Source organism: Chinchilla lanigera, unplaced genomic scaffold (genome assembly GCF_000276665.1).
Source record: "Chinchilla lanigera isolate Chin_1 unplaced genomic scaffold, ChiLan1.0 scaffold00022, whole genome shotgun sequence".
Classification (NCBI taxonomy): Eukaryota; Metazoa; Chordata; class Mammalia; order Rodentia; family Chinchillidae; genus Chinchilla; species Chinchilla lanigera.
In genome coordinates, this window is record NW_004955423.1 from 17,056,283 (window position 1) to 17,072,183 (window position 15,901).

Genomic DNA, 15,901 nt, shown 5'->3' on the forward strand with positions numbered 1-15,901 from the left:
TTCACCTTTACTGGGAATAAATGACAGATGTTTGTAGATATGTTTAACCTGATTTAAAAATTATACAATGTACACATATATCAAAATGTCACATAGTATCCCCAAAATATGTATAATGTATTAATTGAATGATTGATTGATTGATTGGTTTATTTGCAATATTAGCAATTGAATTGTGGTCCTTCCAACTGAGCTATATCACCAGCCATTTTTAATTTTTAATTTTGATCAAGGGTCTTCCTACATCACTAATTTGCCCATGCTGGATGCAAGATAGCAATTCTCCTACCTCAGCATCCCACAGTGTTAGGGTTATGGGCATATACTACCACACTTAGTTTATATTTTTATGTATCGGTTAAAAATAAATATTTTTTGGTACAGTGAATTGAACTCAAGACCTTGCTTGCCAGGCAGGTGCTGTGATGCTGAGATATATCTCCAGCCCTGAAAATAAATTTAAACAAAGAGGTGCAGTGTGAGAGATAAAGGATTTCAAGACCCCTTTTATTAGTATAGGCTTGTGATGTATAGTGAATATATTCATCATGGGGGAACTGGTGCATATGCATATCACGCCTTGATCCTTTTTACTTCCCCTTTCATTTCCCTCCTGCCTGCCTCTTATGTTCTACTATGAACTGATACACTAGAGATTATTTTGACAAAATGTAATATGTTAATTTGGAAAACCTTAACTAGAGAATTTTTATATTTGGATGAGGAAGGGTAATATGTAATATTCGGCTTAAGCCTGTGTGTGATAGTGAACAACAGAATCACTGCCTGAGAACCAAGACTTACAGCCTCATTTCTTTACTTCTAGCCTGGAAAGCAGGAAGGAGTTGTCATTCATGATGTGATTTGTTCATAATGTAATTGGTGTGCTCCAGTACTGATTAGTGATCAAAAATATTGCTGAAATGAATAGACTAATCTCCATCATGAACTCTTACTGATTTCAACTGCAAATTTTTTTGTCCAGTGACAATTCCTTCAACCTGTATGATCAGATATTCAAAAAGAAGAGAGTTTAAATTAATAGTTTTACTCTACTTTTTCTTCTTCAATATCTTTTATAGTCAGTTGCTCTTTTTTTCCCCTCAAATGATTTGTAATGCAAATGAAAAAAATCTGAGAAGTCAAAAGTTAGATTCTGACCTCTTGAATTAACTTCATTTAAACAGCTCTAACTACAGGAAAGAGCAGACTTTCTTACTTTTGGGGTGAAAAGAATCACAATTTGAAATGTCAGTTGCCTTAGGCAAGCACATCACATTGAGTTGTATTTAAAGATAGCTCAAAGGTAGCTTCACACAGCATTACAATAGGAAAGGCATTGAAGTCATCTCTTTTCATCTATAGTAGAAAAGGACCATTAGTGTTACTTAACATTGGAAACAATGATTTCTGGATATATAAAAGTCCACTCACTTTACATCTACATAACAACAGTTTTCTGTGGACAAAAAAGCCTGTAAAGTTATACAGTGACTGATGTAAATTGGCATAACATCAGTGTAAATATCAATGAATGTGTTACAAATGGAGGAAAAAATTAATTTAGCATCTGTTTTCATAGGCAATGATTAAAATTTATAGTTAATAATTATTTAAGGGGGTAATACTAAAGCTTTTTGAAATCTAAAATTATACATCGTGAAAATAAGTAAAGCTATCACAGAAAAAATATATAGTTTTAACGAGAGATCTCTTTTTACAACTGTTTTAGGTAGATTTAGTTTCCCAGGTTAGGCCAGGAACATCTTCTCAAGTGCATCCCACTGTAAGATACCGCACCCAAAGAAAGGTGGAGGGAAGCAGGAAAGCCATTCACCCCCGCCTCCGCCATCTTTTCTAAAGCATGTCACAAAGCCTTGGAAGGAGCCTCTCTGACATTCTCCTCCCATCTTCTTTAGAATGGCAGGTGTCTTACTGTATATACAGAAGGAGCGAATATCACACAGGGACTCCAAGGAGAATATGAACACACAGACCTTGCTACATTGCTCTTTAGTTTATCAGTACTTGACCATACCGTTTTGTCCTCCGGCCACCCTTCTTTCCAGAGAACTGTTCATAGAATACAACAAATTTCCCTCATTCTTTGAGTCTTTGTTTCTGCAGGTTCCCTTGTTGTGTAAAATTTATATTACATAAATGTGCATGATTTTCTCTTGTTACTCTTGTGTTGTAGGACCCTTAGTCATGAATTGTGCAATCCGTGAGGAAAGATATTACTAATTTTTCTCCTACAACACATATATTGCCTAAAATGATTCACTAAACATTTCTTATTCCAAAAAGGAAATCAAGACTACAAATAGAGACAATTTAGAAAAGAACAAGAATATATCAATTGAAAAATTATGATTAAGTGACGCTCAAAGGAAAAAGTATAGCCTCACATGTTTTTATTAAACTGAACTTTTACAATAAAGATTATAAAGGACAGAAAATTTAGCAGTCCAGAAGGTGTTAAAAATTAAGCCAAAAAGAAATAGCAAATAATGTTAGTAAATTCATAAATCAAAGTATGATTGAAATAAAACAGTAGAAATATTTTATGCTCCAGACCTCTTTTAGTTTTCTTTTTTGCTGCAAGGTATTTTCATAAACTATTTTTTCAATGTGAAAAATATTCCTGTCTCTTTTAATCTATTTCCTCACTCTTTAGAGATCTTGGTTTAAACATTTATTTTTTTAACAGATTTCCTTGATATTCATGTCACTCTTGTGTGTTTTTCCCTAGCAGCCCGCCCTCACAGTGCTTTGACTTTTTCACAGGCTGACAATAAGCTCCACAGGGTGGGACTACATCTGACCAATTCACCCGGTTTCTCTCCTATCCATCCAAGGACTCTGTAAATGGGGCTTGGATTGGTATTGAATCAATACACAAGGGAACCGATGAATGGAAGAAGCAGTCTTGGGAGCAAATACAATCAGACAGATAGATCTGAATCCACAAATAAAAAAGAACTGAAATACACAAAGAATGGGAAAAGGAAACGACAGGTGTTAAGTCAATTTTCTATATTGTCAGAGAAATATTTTCTATATTTCTATAGGTAACCCAAATGTAATCATTTCTTAACTCTCACTAAAATCAATAGTTTCCTGAAAGTGTATAAGTAATAAAAGCAACACAAACATAATCCAACAACCAGAAAGAGACTAAAGTTTTTCAAATATAATATTTATAAAATTCCTTTAAACTTTCAAAGAATCAATATAATTTTGTAAAACTAGCATAATTTAACTTTGTAAACTAAATGTGACAAGTATAATACAAAAAATCTTAACAACTCGAGCTCATTTATCAATGTAGCAAGGCTTTAAGTGAAGTTTTTCTCAGGAATTTAAAGAAGGTGAAAGATTTAAGCAGGCTAGTGCCACAGTATTTAGTAGGACAAAGGGAAAAAATCATGCGATGAAAACAGTAGATGTTAAAAAAAAATGTAATCAAATTTAGCACGTTTCTATTCAAAATATTTGATTCATTCAAATAGGTACATTCACACTTCACAGTAGAAGAGAGAAAGAAGAGAGGATATCATAGAGGGTCCTTTCCTGCCATCTTCAATTGACTGGTAGTAGCTATCTGAAGATCTACATGAAGAAGAATTTTTAATCTTCTTCATGGTTCAGCAGAAAATAGTGCCAAGGTCAAATTCAGCCATTGGATTCTGCAAGAGGAAGATATCTTGCTGCAATGCACACATTTCTTCTAAGGGCAGGAAGAAAGCAAGACATGTCCAGACAGCAGTTATGAACACTGACTTGGAATTTGTAGCCAGTATAATAAACAAGGCAGGAAACAAAAATATGATCTGTAACTACTATATACAAAGAATTAAAATTATTTTTATTTTAGGTGATATCATTTCCAGCTAAACACGAGAGAAAAACTGAAAAAGAAAGTAAAAATATTGACAGCAGGAAGAATTCCGGTATTCAAATACGTACATAAGATGCAAGCATTTTCCTATAACCAATTAAAATATGATAGAAAAACCCTTTTCTAAAAAACCCCAAAATTATAAATTCCTAAGGATAAACATATTATTAAATAAATTAAGGGTCTCAATGAAGAAAACATTGAAACTTTGCTGACTAACATTACAAGGGGATTTAACTAAGTGAAAGGCCAGCTCAAGATTCTAGATGGAAAGATAAGATATCTAAACATCTTTAAAACATTTATCCTCTGCCTGTTAATTCATGCTCAAAGCATAGTTTCTATCAAATGTGGAGAAATTGATGATGACATAAAAACAGTATTTAAAAATTAAACACAGAAAAAATGAATTTGAACTGCCAAGTATCAGAAGATATTAAATTCAAAAACTTGCTAGTGGTTCTAATGATTGAGCCCATGGCCTTGTGCATGCTAACCAAGCACTCCACTACCAAGGTGTACTGCAGCTCTTTTTCATTTTTATTTTTGGACAAAGTCTTGCTAAGTAGCCCAGGCTGGCTTTGAATTTACTATCTCCTTGCTTTAGGTTCCTAGTGTCTGGGGTTATAAGTGTGTGCCTCTACGTCTAGTTAGAAAACTCTTTTGTGAGGTATTGGCCCCCTAAAACACAAATAGATAAATCTAATGAGTAGAAAGTCCAGAAGTGTTTATTCATGAGACCCAAGTATATGACATATTCTGAAGGGAGTGTTTGAGCAGTCAAAGGATAACAAACAGTAACATTTTGGAAATAAAATTAGATTTCTACTTCATCTAAGTCCAAAAACTAATTCCAAAAGTTTTGAGAAGGAATAAATATTTAAATTAAAAGCATACAAAATTTAGGCAGTTGATACTCATATAATCTTGAGAGATGTTGAAAATGGATTTTTTAAGCATAAACGTTGATAAACAGCAATGTTGATAGGCTAAACTTCAGAAAATTTACATGTGTGAATCTTTTAAAACTAAACATAAAAGCTCATACTAAATATGATTAACAATGAACTGACATTTGGAAAAATTGATTTAAAAAATTAAAAGATGAAAAATGAAAAGGTATGAGTAGGCAATTTACAAAACAATAAATCAAACTGTCAATAAACATAGGAAAAATATTCAGTTTCATTAGTACTCAAGTCGACTCTGAAAAAAAAAATCTTTTTTTCTATGAAATTAGTGAAGCTTTAAAATTTTTTATTGCTCAATTTCAGTATGAGAGCACCTTCATATTGCTAACAGGAGTACATACTGGTAAACTCATTTGCACCATGCAGTAGAATGTCTCACCAAAATACTATCGTCTTAATCCTCAGAACATGTGAACATGGCAATTTACATGGTAAATGAGATTTTGCAGGTACGATTAAAGAATTTTAGGAAGGGAGGGTTATTTTAGATTATTCAAATGCATTCAGTGTAATCACAGGATCTTTATTAAGAAAAGATGAAGGTAGGAATATCAGAGATAGATAGAGAAAAAGATGGGATCAGGAGACAAAGCAGAGTGTGCAGTGGAGAGATTGGAAGATGTTACTGTCCTGAGTAAGCTATGCCTGTAACAGAGATCCAGCATACTTGTGTCTTTCCACAACACTAGAATTTATTCAATAACAATAATTCACAACCTGCATCAACTTTGTTGGCCTTATCTGGCCAGGTGCTCAAAGGTCCCTCGGTAGCCAGTGAGCTGGGCAACAATAGGCTCTTTCATTCAAATCTTAATTACTAATATCTGACACTCAAATCACACATCACATTGCTCACAGTAGTATAGGTTACAGAACAGCTAAGAAAGGGTTAGCAGGGGCTGCAGGATGCAAAGAGGCAGAATGGAAAGCCAGGCAAAGCGTCTACAGAGATGCAGAATTTAGCAGAGGTGGCTAGATATGATTACAGACCATGTAGACCTTCCAGGAGGTACAGAGCTTGAGAGGTGGGCAGGCAGCTCAAATCCTCAGAGGGAGTGGAGCTGAGCTGCAGCTAGAGAAAAGAGAATCAGAGTTCATGCTGACCTCATGACACGCTCACCAGGTGGCCTGATGAGAAGACAGGTTGATGTGTCATCACCCCAAAGCTGGGTGTCCCTCCTTTTGTACCATCCGGATGAGGGGTCACATGAGTTTTACTTCAAAAATTTTTAAATTGCTCATTAGTGTCCAATTAAAAGGAGCCATATGACAGCGGCTTAACAAAAGACTTAAGAACTTTAATTTCTCATAACCTGAGGGGCTTCATCATTTATTGCTGTGTCCAATAAGCTCGCAGGCCTATTTTTCTCAGATGCAACTTAGATACTGTACTTCATGTGCCCCTGATTTGATCTGGTAAATTTACAAGTGACAGTTTTTATTAGCAAGATTAATTTATTTATCAGTTAACTATGATTGTGCTATGCAACTATGAGATTTTTTTTTTTTTTCCAGAAAGTTTAGTGTGTCCAAGATCTTGCGGTTCTCTATTTACTCAGGTTATTCTAGACAGCTAAGTTAGGCAGATATCAATAGGCAGTCAGGGAGGGATTGGGCCTGAGGAAGTCAGCACAAAAATACAAAGACATCAGAACTGTGGCTGAAAAAAAATTGTGGCTGGAGGTGAATCTGAAGGGAGCCAGGCCTCAAACACCAGGCCTGCCTGCCTCCTTAGAGATGAACAGCAACCTGGGATTATACCATGATTAGCACCACTTGGTCCCATGGGCCCCCCAGATAGGGATCAGACATACAGATGCGTGACCAGAACATCCAGACCATACTTTCCAAAAAAGTCTTTGTTCATTCCATATACCCTTGGTACATGACTTGTTTCCCCACTGGATCAATACTAGTTAAGGAACTATACTTGTAATCCTACAGGTGTTGTTTGAGCCACATTGTACCCATGTGGTGATTCAGCTGTATAAATTACCACTGACAAAGAGTATCAGTGGCCACCTCCTTGGGACCCCTCCTGGAAATCCAGGAGCTACTCTTCTTTTTCTAATTTCTAATAAAACTCTCCTAACCTCCTTTGGCTCACAGCTACATTCCCCAATGTTGTGAGAAATGAACTCGGCACATCTAACATCTAACATGTTGACAGTTACATATTTCCGTATCAAGATGAGTTGCCAAGTCATACTGCCTCAGCATTTGTACTCAAAAGGGAGAAAACCGTTGTTTTATAAAATGAAGTCACTCAGGGCAAAGTACAGCCTGAAAGCTACTATTTTATACAACACGGAGGACACACCCTGCTCTACACGTTACACTGCTGATTTTGAAGATGGATGATGAGACTATAGGCCACAGAAAGCAGGCGGCCTTTTGAAGGTAAAAGAGTCAAAGATTCTTTCCAGCAGGAATTCAACCCAGCTGACCACCACAGCTGTGAGATAATAAATTTACATTGTTTTAAACCACCAATTTTGTTGTATTCTGTTACAGCAGCAATAGAAGTCGCAAAATGTAATAGGGTAACTTTCAAATTATACCTGTCCTATTCTGTAACTCAGCAAATTTGATCCCAAAAAATTATCAGAGAGTAAAAATAGCTAAACAAAAGTACATTCACTGCAACACTGTTTAGAGGAATTAATACTCGGAAGCTACCAATGGGTCAAAAATAAATAACAAAAATGAAAGTCACAAAACAACTGCAAGAAAACACTTCGACAAATGAGGAAAGCGTTGTGGTAAGTTTTCTTTGTAAAGATAATTTACAAAACAGTATATAGTATAATATGTGTGTGTGTGTGTGTGTGTGTGTGTGTGTGTGTGTGTTTGTCAGTGCTGCTAGGGATTGACCTTAGGTCCTTTGCACTGAGCTACATCCCAGTCTCCCTGACACTTTTCTTCTTTTTCTTTCTTTCTTTTTTTTCTTTCTTTCTTTGCCCAACCTGAGCTTCTACTTGTGATCTTCCTGCCTCATCCTCTCAGTTCTGGAATTATAGACATGCACCACCACATCTGGCATTCTAAAAAAAAAGATAGATAATAGATAGATAGGTAGATAGATACATCGATCTATAATCATAAAGTTTATGGTAATGTCTGGGTGATGGGCTTATAGGTGATTTTGCTTAATACTTTGATACACACTAATTTTATAATCGATGAGTTATAAATATATAAATAATTCTATGTTACTGCTCAAAAAGAATTTACCTAATTATGTTCATAAATATTAGTATCAGTTCTTATAGCCTCAAAGTAGAGTATGACTGTTTTTCAACATAATAATCCTAGATTCTAATATTTGGAGACTTGTTTACATCGGTGCTACCTGAGCAGCAGAACCCTCCAGTAGTGCCTGTCTTCTACTACCCAGTACCCCTTACTTGAATTTTTAATCTGGGAACACTGTTAATTATAGAGAATCTTTCTTTGTCCTCATCACGGCCTGGGAAGTTTATATTTGAAATTCCATGAAAAGTTATTGGAATTCTAAAGTGTCAAGTCCAGTCTACCACCTCCAGTGCAACCCATGGTGAGAATAAAGACATTAAGATGTATTTGTAGTTACGGGGAGCCGAGGGGTCCTAGGTCCAGCCATGATGATGGTTGTCCGGAACAAAGGTCTTGACCCAGGCCTGAACCAAGGTTTCATTAATTCCCTGAAGAAGGGAGTGGCTTGAGGATGAGTGACTGCGAGAACCATGAGAAGTGGGTGAGTGCCATGAGCTGGGCTAGGTAGGAGGCCTGAAGTCACCTCTGCAAATGCAGAGAAGGGTATGCAGAAAGAATAATCTGCATAACACCACTGAGACAGTATGTAGTGTTTTGGGGTCAGTGCTTCAGCTCTGATGTGTAATGTCTGAAGCCCCAGGAAGTCATAGTCTATCCCAAGGCTGATCCCAGCTAACAGCATGGAGCATTAGCTCACGCATCCTGCCTCATCACTTGTGGGAACAATGGGGGTCCAGGGAAACACGCCTGCCATCTCCAAAGATTACCATCAGCACCTCAGCTGGACCCATACGCATTGCTTAAAGCCAAATGAAGGGATAAGGAAAGGGTCCTAGCCATCTCTGTACATATCAATACATGGAAATAGGGTTAGGCTCAGCCAAAATGGAGGCAATTTTTCCTCTTTCAAGGAAAGTTGGGTAGGTGGTCCTCCGCAGTTAATCATGAAAGTTATTTGAGAAGAGTAAATAAACAGCTCAAGGCACTACCCTTAACATTATGCACAATACTGTTACTTAAACATCTACCATTTTTCAAGTATATTAGCTTTATAAACTGCTGAGTTGTTTTCTAGTTTTGCTTCATTTAGTCTTTTTTTTGTTTTGTCAAAGAACATTTTATCTTCATATTTGTAAATTTACAATGTGTGAAAGCCAAATTACAAACTTAAAAACCAAAAGGGAGATGATGTATTAAAGAATGAAATGTATACCACACATTTCCTTTAACTTAATGGATTGTATCTCTCTGTATGATGCAATGTTCAAACTAAAGATTCACAGATTAAAATGAAAGGAAAATTCAAACAGAAGATGATGCTTTTAAATACATTTGACACATAAAATCAATTGTTACTGATGAGGATATAAATTATTAAAAAAAACTTCTGAATCTCAAAATAATTTTATTCAACTGCCAGTATTTTCAAGTTATTCAGTTTCATTGAAACCAAAATACTTGAAAAATGTTGTATAAGCTTAGTACAGAAATGGCTTTATTGAATTATTAATAAATACCAAACCCTTTTACTTCAGGAAATGGGAGTTGGCTAATAGAAGAAACGTGCATGAAAAATTTGGGGGAATTTTATAAAACTGTGATAAAAATGTTGACCATTACACTTTACATGAGTAAATTTTATGCCATATGAATTATATCAATTTTTAAATTGCTCATTATACTATTATTTAGTGTCCAATCAAAAGGAACCATGGGACTGTGGATTACCAAAAGAGTTGGAAACTTTAATTCTTCATAAACTAATACTGCAGAAATAAAATTAGTCTAGAGAGATACATAATTAATTTCTTAGATTTTTCTATGTCTCAAGTGTTAGTGCTGCCCTGACTACTGGCTAAGTGGTAGATCCCAAAAATTTTGTGTTTGAATTTCCTGAGATGTCAGTTTATTATGTAATGTGAATCAACAAAATGGCAAAATAGAAAGTCCCAGATCTTCCTTTCCCTACTGAAACCCTAAGTTGACAACAATACACCAAGTAACTCTCTTTTTAAAAAAAAAAATCCAGAAACCAATTAAGAGGCTCAAAACCACAATAACTTATCAGATTACACTTGCTAAAATGGCCAGTCTCCAAAAACAAAAGCAGACGACAGCACATGCTAAGAAGATACAGAGAAATGAACTCTTGTACATTGTTGGTGGGAAGGCAAAATGGGGTAGCCATTATAGAAAACAATATGGAGGTTCATTTAAAAATAGAACTATGATATAATCCAGCAATCCCAATGCTGGGTTGATCAAAAAAGATCTCAATGAGATAACTGCACTCACTTGTTCACTGCAGCATTATCTATAACAGCCAAGAGGTGGAAATGACCTAAATATCCATCTGCAAATGGATGGATAAAGAAACTGTGGTATACACTTACAAAGGCACATTGTTCAGCCTAATAAAAGAGGAAGTACTGTCTTCTGCTACAGCACTGATAAATGTAGAAGACATGCTAAGTGAAATGAGCCAGTCAAGGAAGAAGAAAGCACACTTACTTCTACGTAGTACCTAAAATAGTCAAATTCATAGAAGCAAAAAGTAGAATGGTCATTTCCAGGAGCTGAAGGGAAGAAGCTATGGGGGTGGCTGCTCAATGGACATGGAGTTTTAGTGAAGCAAGATGAAAAAGTTCTAGGTATTTGCTGAACATCAAAGGGCACATTACTTGTACTGTACACTAAAAGTTTGTAATGAAGATGTGTTTCCTGTTAACTTTTTAAAAATAATTCAAGAAAAACATGAATCAGAAATGAGTGAGTTAATATTCCACTGAGAAGGGGGAAGTCAAGAACCTTACTTCTGTTCTTACCTAGGTGAAAGACCATATGATTTCCACAGAGAAAAGTGAAATCTGGATGTTTAAGTTCTTCTGCCTTGGAAATTTACCTCAAAGAGCCTTGCACAGCTCAAGAGAAGATGGACAAAGAAGCTGTAGCCTCCTCATAACCCTAGAAAATGTCATGGTGAAAATTTTAAGTATAAATTAAAGGATATATTTTAGATTCCTGTTTAAATTCAAGCCCAGCCTGAGGAACTCAGTGACTTAGGAACATCTTGTCTCAAAATAAAGATAAAAATGGTGTACGGATACAGCTCAGTGAGAAGGCCCTGGGTTTGATCCCCAATACTGCAAAAACAAAAAAAGTTTGAGGGAAAACTGAATTAAAATTGGCTCTAAAAACTGAATTATAAATTTGAATGTGTGTTGTGAGGTACAGACGTTAGACCAGCATTTCTTTGGTTCTCTCCAAGCCAAAGTTCTGAGGGATCCAACATTCTGACTCTGTTTCCTGAATGTTGTCTCAATACATGAAAAGAGCTGTAAAGATTCAGTTTGGGAAGATTTAGTTTGCCATGTATCTTCAGATATTCTTTAAAATTGACATAGAATTATTAAAATACAATGAAGGCATTACATCATATACCTATACTTTCCCTTTTCCTTTGGCAATATATGCTTATCCTACCTGTACTTTGGAAATATACATGGATCTTACCCACATTTGAAAAAAGTCATGAAGTCCTTTTTTCTCCCAATTGTGCTTTAACTTTTTATCTTCTTTTAAATATGTAAATAAGTACTGGATATGAATGGTATGGTACTATAAATTTTGCAAACTTTATACTTTTATGTAATTATATAAAAACTCTATTGTCATACCCATCAAAAGGATATTCTTATGTGTCAACATTTGTTCTGCAGTTCACTGAGACTGTACAATCCTGTCTCTCACCTTTTACCTATTAAATTCATCCCTGGAGAAAGTGCTCAGCCAGCCACTAGTGCCTGACAACTCTGCATACATAGGTGACCCTCTCCGTTGTATAGGGCTGTCTTATCACACCATTTATGTTTTCCCACTTCTCAAGCTATTGTTTTGAAGTTTTCCTGATATGCTTCCTTGTTAACAAAATGTAGCTGTGCTGGGTCAGCCAGGTTACAGATTTAGTCAGCTAATAACAACGAATTGGGGCTGGGGATTTAGCTCAGCGGCACAGTGCCTGCCTGGCAAGCGCAAGGTCGTGAGTTCTATTCCCCATACCAGAAACTGCCCCCACCCCCTGCCGCCGCAAAAAACAATGAATTATCTCAAGGATGAGTGAGTGATAGTAATTTCAAGTATGAGTCTTCCAGATAACACCTAGACCTCAAAGGTCCACACAAACTCCTGCTTAGGTTATTCAATCTTAAATACTGGGGAGAAAAAGACATTTAGTTAAAACTTGCTATTTCTGACATTTTAAAATATTTGAAACATATATGTAACATTTTTAAATCAGAGTATTTATTAAAGCTGTTGAATGTATCTGCAGTGCATTCTAACAATTTTATTAGGGTCTTTTCGTGACCGTAAGATGTATAAGCTCTGCTTTGGACAAATATCATGGAGCAATATAATATGAAGGGAGCTACGCACAAAGGTGAAGAACACAGCAGTTCAAATCACTGCTGCTTACCTCTGGAGGACCTCTGACTGGAGGGTTACACCATGTGTTGGTTTGGGGGATATTTTGCAAGGAACAATGTAATACAGGACACATATTTTATAAGATTATTTATAATAGTCACCCAAAGAATGATATACACGACAGTGCAGGAAATCTGTCCACACACTAAGACCAAGGAATCCAGCTGACAGCCTGGATCCCACGGAAACGTCCTGCATGAGTCCAGCTGAAGGCCTAGAGCTCATAAAAAGCCTCCCACGAGTCCACCTGGAGGCCTAGAGCCTGTAACAATATCTCATGCAGGCCTGTTTCACAGATCTGCACTGGGAAGGCCCAAAGGTCAGTGGTCGAATCTAAAAAGTCTGTGCCAGTGGGATGAAGGATCTGTGCTAGCAGGATGAGAGATCTGCACTGGAGCCAGGAAGCGAAGCTCGGAAGAACCAGAGCTCCCCCGAAAGGTACCACAGCCATCCTCAGCAACAGTAAGGTCCCAAGCTCCTCCTATGATCAAGATGGCTGAGTTCCCATCAGGGAAGCCAATGCGGCAAGCTTCTCCAGGAGACTGGCAGTGCACCATCCTCCCCTCTGGAGCCAGGAAGTGATGCTCAAAGTGAGGACCAGAGCTCCCCTAAAGTGAATCAAAACCATTCCCAGTGCCAACAAGGTCCCAAGCTCCTCAAAGGATGTAAACAGCCAAGTTCATCAGGAAAGCCAGCATGACAACCTCTTCCAACAGAACCAACAGCTTCTACCAGCTCCCAACAGCTTTTCTTCTTCTCCAGTTCTGCCTCTTATACTGCTGGCAACAGTCCCCAGGTGGGCCTCCCACACCCAGCACCATGCTTACTGAGTTCAGCTGGGGGTTATAAGTTGATCACCAGTTGTCAATTCATTACACACCACCCACCTAAACCCCAGATTCCTTAATTATATATATATATATATAATTTTTTTTTTTTTTTTTGCCAGTACCAGGAATCAAACTCACGACCTTGTGCTTGCCAGGCAGGCATTGTGCTGCTGGGCTAAATCCCCAGCCCCAGCTTCCTTAATTATAAAATGGGGATCATAATAGAGAATTATGAGAACTAAGTGAAAAATGCAAATAAAGCACTTGCCTAGTAAGTACATAAAGAACTCAATATATCTTAGTATTATTAAACAGTAAGTTGTCTACTAAACATATTTTAAGTTTTATCAACAGTAATGACTATAATTTTTTAAAATTAAACAACTATTGTGGCAGCTATTTTGACTTACTATGTTTTGGTTATTATATTTAAAATGAGTATGATTTGTTTCCTTCTGACTACAGAAAATATACGCTTACTGACTTTCAAATTATAAACAAAATTATAAAGGAAAAGGGGAAATAACTCATTTAAACCACAAAGAGATTTATATTATTATTACTTTAATATATTCTGAAACACTCTTATTTGATAACAGGATCATTCTACCGTATGTTTATCTTTGGTTTGGTTGATATATAATTGTGGAGCTCTTGTTTCAGGACCTATATTCATAAAACAGCTATAAAAATGAAAAGACAGCTCTTGATTCTTGAAACAAGAGACTAGAGATGAAGATTCTAGCCTCAACCTGCTGGAGTCCACTCTTTCCCAAGAAATGCTACATCTCAGTTTCTGTATCTGTGAAAAAATCATATATATTAAAGGAGTGAATGTACAATGTACTTTAAACAGTGTCTGGTGCATAAGTGGTATGTAAAAGATATTATCATACATGGCATGCAAAGGTGCCCCAGATATATGGTTACATAAATAAAAAGCAACTCATAGAATTAACTATGTGTAATTTTAACCCATCTGTGTAAGAATAAAAAGTAGATAATAATATATCTATTTACATATGTACAGAAGCACAAAAATATTTGAAGAGCTATACATAAAATTGCTAACACAATTATCTCAGAGGGAGATTTCTACTGGCTCTATAATGTTTCAATTATTAAACATAATTATGTATTGTACTATTACAAAATCTATAAAAATGGATCAATTTTAAAACTACACTTTTGAGGTGAAAAGATGAAAAAAGAAGACAGAGAATCAACAAAACCCTTGGTTTCCCGAAAGATGATAACAGTGATTAGATCATCATGGTAAGAAGGTTTAAAGCTTACAATATTGATAGAAGTATGTTATAGCAAACCCAAAGTTATAATTTCCTCTTCTAAGGAAAAATTATTCATGTGATTTAAAGAAAAACATACAAGAGGAAAAGAGAACTTCTAACTACTTTTCAAAATGTTTCCAGGGTGGTGGTGGCACTGGCCTTTAATCCCAGCTACTTTGAGGGCTGAGACCGAAAGATCATGTCAGAGACCAGCCTAGGTGGTTTACTCAGATCCTGTCTCAAAATAAGAAAAGAAAAGGGCTGAGCATGCAGCTCAACACTCCCTGAGTTCAATCCCCAGTAACACAGGACAAAGAAATTGCTAATACATACAAGACAGGTGTGGTGGTACATACCTATAGTCCCAGGTACTGCAGAGGGTACAGCAAACAGGATCACTTTGAGCCGAGGAGTTCAAGGCCAGCTAGGGCAGTCCAGCAAGATCACGTCTCAACACAAAACAAAACAAAACAAAACAAAACAAAACAGAACAAAACAAAACAAAACAAAACCCCAAGCTTGTTGCATTTAAGACTGATCACTCTGGCAATAGCATAGAAAAGTGGCTGAAACTTAAAAGTACTAAATAATTAAACAAGCATAACTTATTTCACCTTTATATTACTGGGGCAAGGATGCCATAGCAAGCTTTAAATACCTTTAATTCCCAAATTATGTATATTCCGCCTGGCTTGTAGAGGAATAATCTTTATAAGACTTCAAGTTGTAACATGAAGTTTCAGAATTGTGTTTACTATGGTATTCCAGACTTTCTCTCTAGGAATGAATACAGTGCCAAACGGTGAGTTACTTCATCAATCTAATGTGTCTACTCAACATAAAATAGGGAAAATACCCTATGAGGATTAAAGGAGAATAGGTGGGAATTCACACAGAACATGAGAACAGTGGTACTTGGTTATCTATTTGTTTACATGATAGCCTACAAAAAATAATAAATGTGTATTGATGTTATTTAGTCCAGTCAGTACAGACTGTGATTTTAGCACTTGAGAAACATACAGATAGCTTGAACTGAATTCTTGGAAAGTCAAAAATTACTATATCTTAGCTCTCCCAAATGCCATTTCTGTCCAGTATGTCTCTCTCAAATGTCACCAGTTACATACTATAGCCCAAGCTGATGACTGAACTGCATCTATTGTGATG

At 36.3% G+C, this 15,901-nt stretch overlaps 1 long non-coding RNA gene across 2 annotated transcripts; it reads right to left on the reverse strand.

Annotated features, from left to right (window-relative positions):
* Window positions 1-14,042: 14,042 nt before the first annotated feature.
* LOC102024251 lies at window positions 14,043-15,830 on the reverse strand. Of its 2 annotated transcripts, XR_001234037.1 has the most exons (4): window positions 15,755-15,826; window positions 15,390-15,508; window positions 15,088-15,155; window positions 14,043-14,244 (listed from the first exon to the last, which is right to left on the reverse strand). It is a non-coding gene; the product is annotated as an uncharacterized LOC102024251 (long non-coding RNA). The 2 variants fall into 2 exon arrangements; XR_260979.1 differs by having other exon boundaries at window positions 15,390-15,830.
* Window positions 15,831-15,901: the final 71 nt, after the last annotated feature.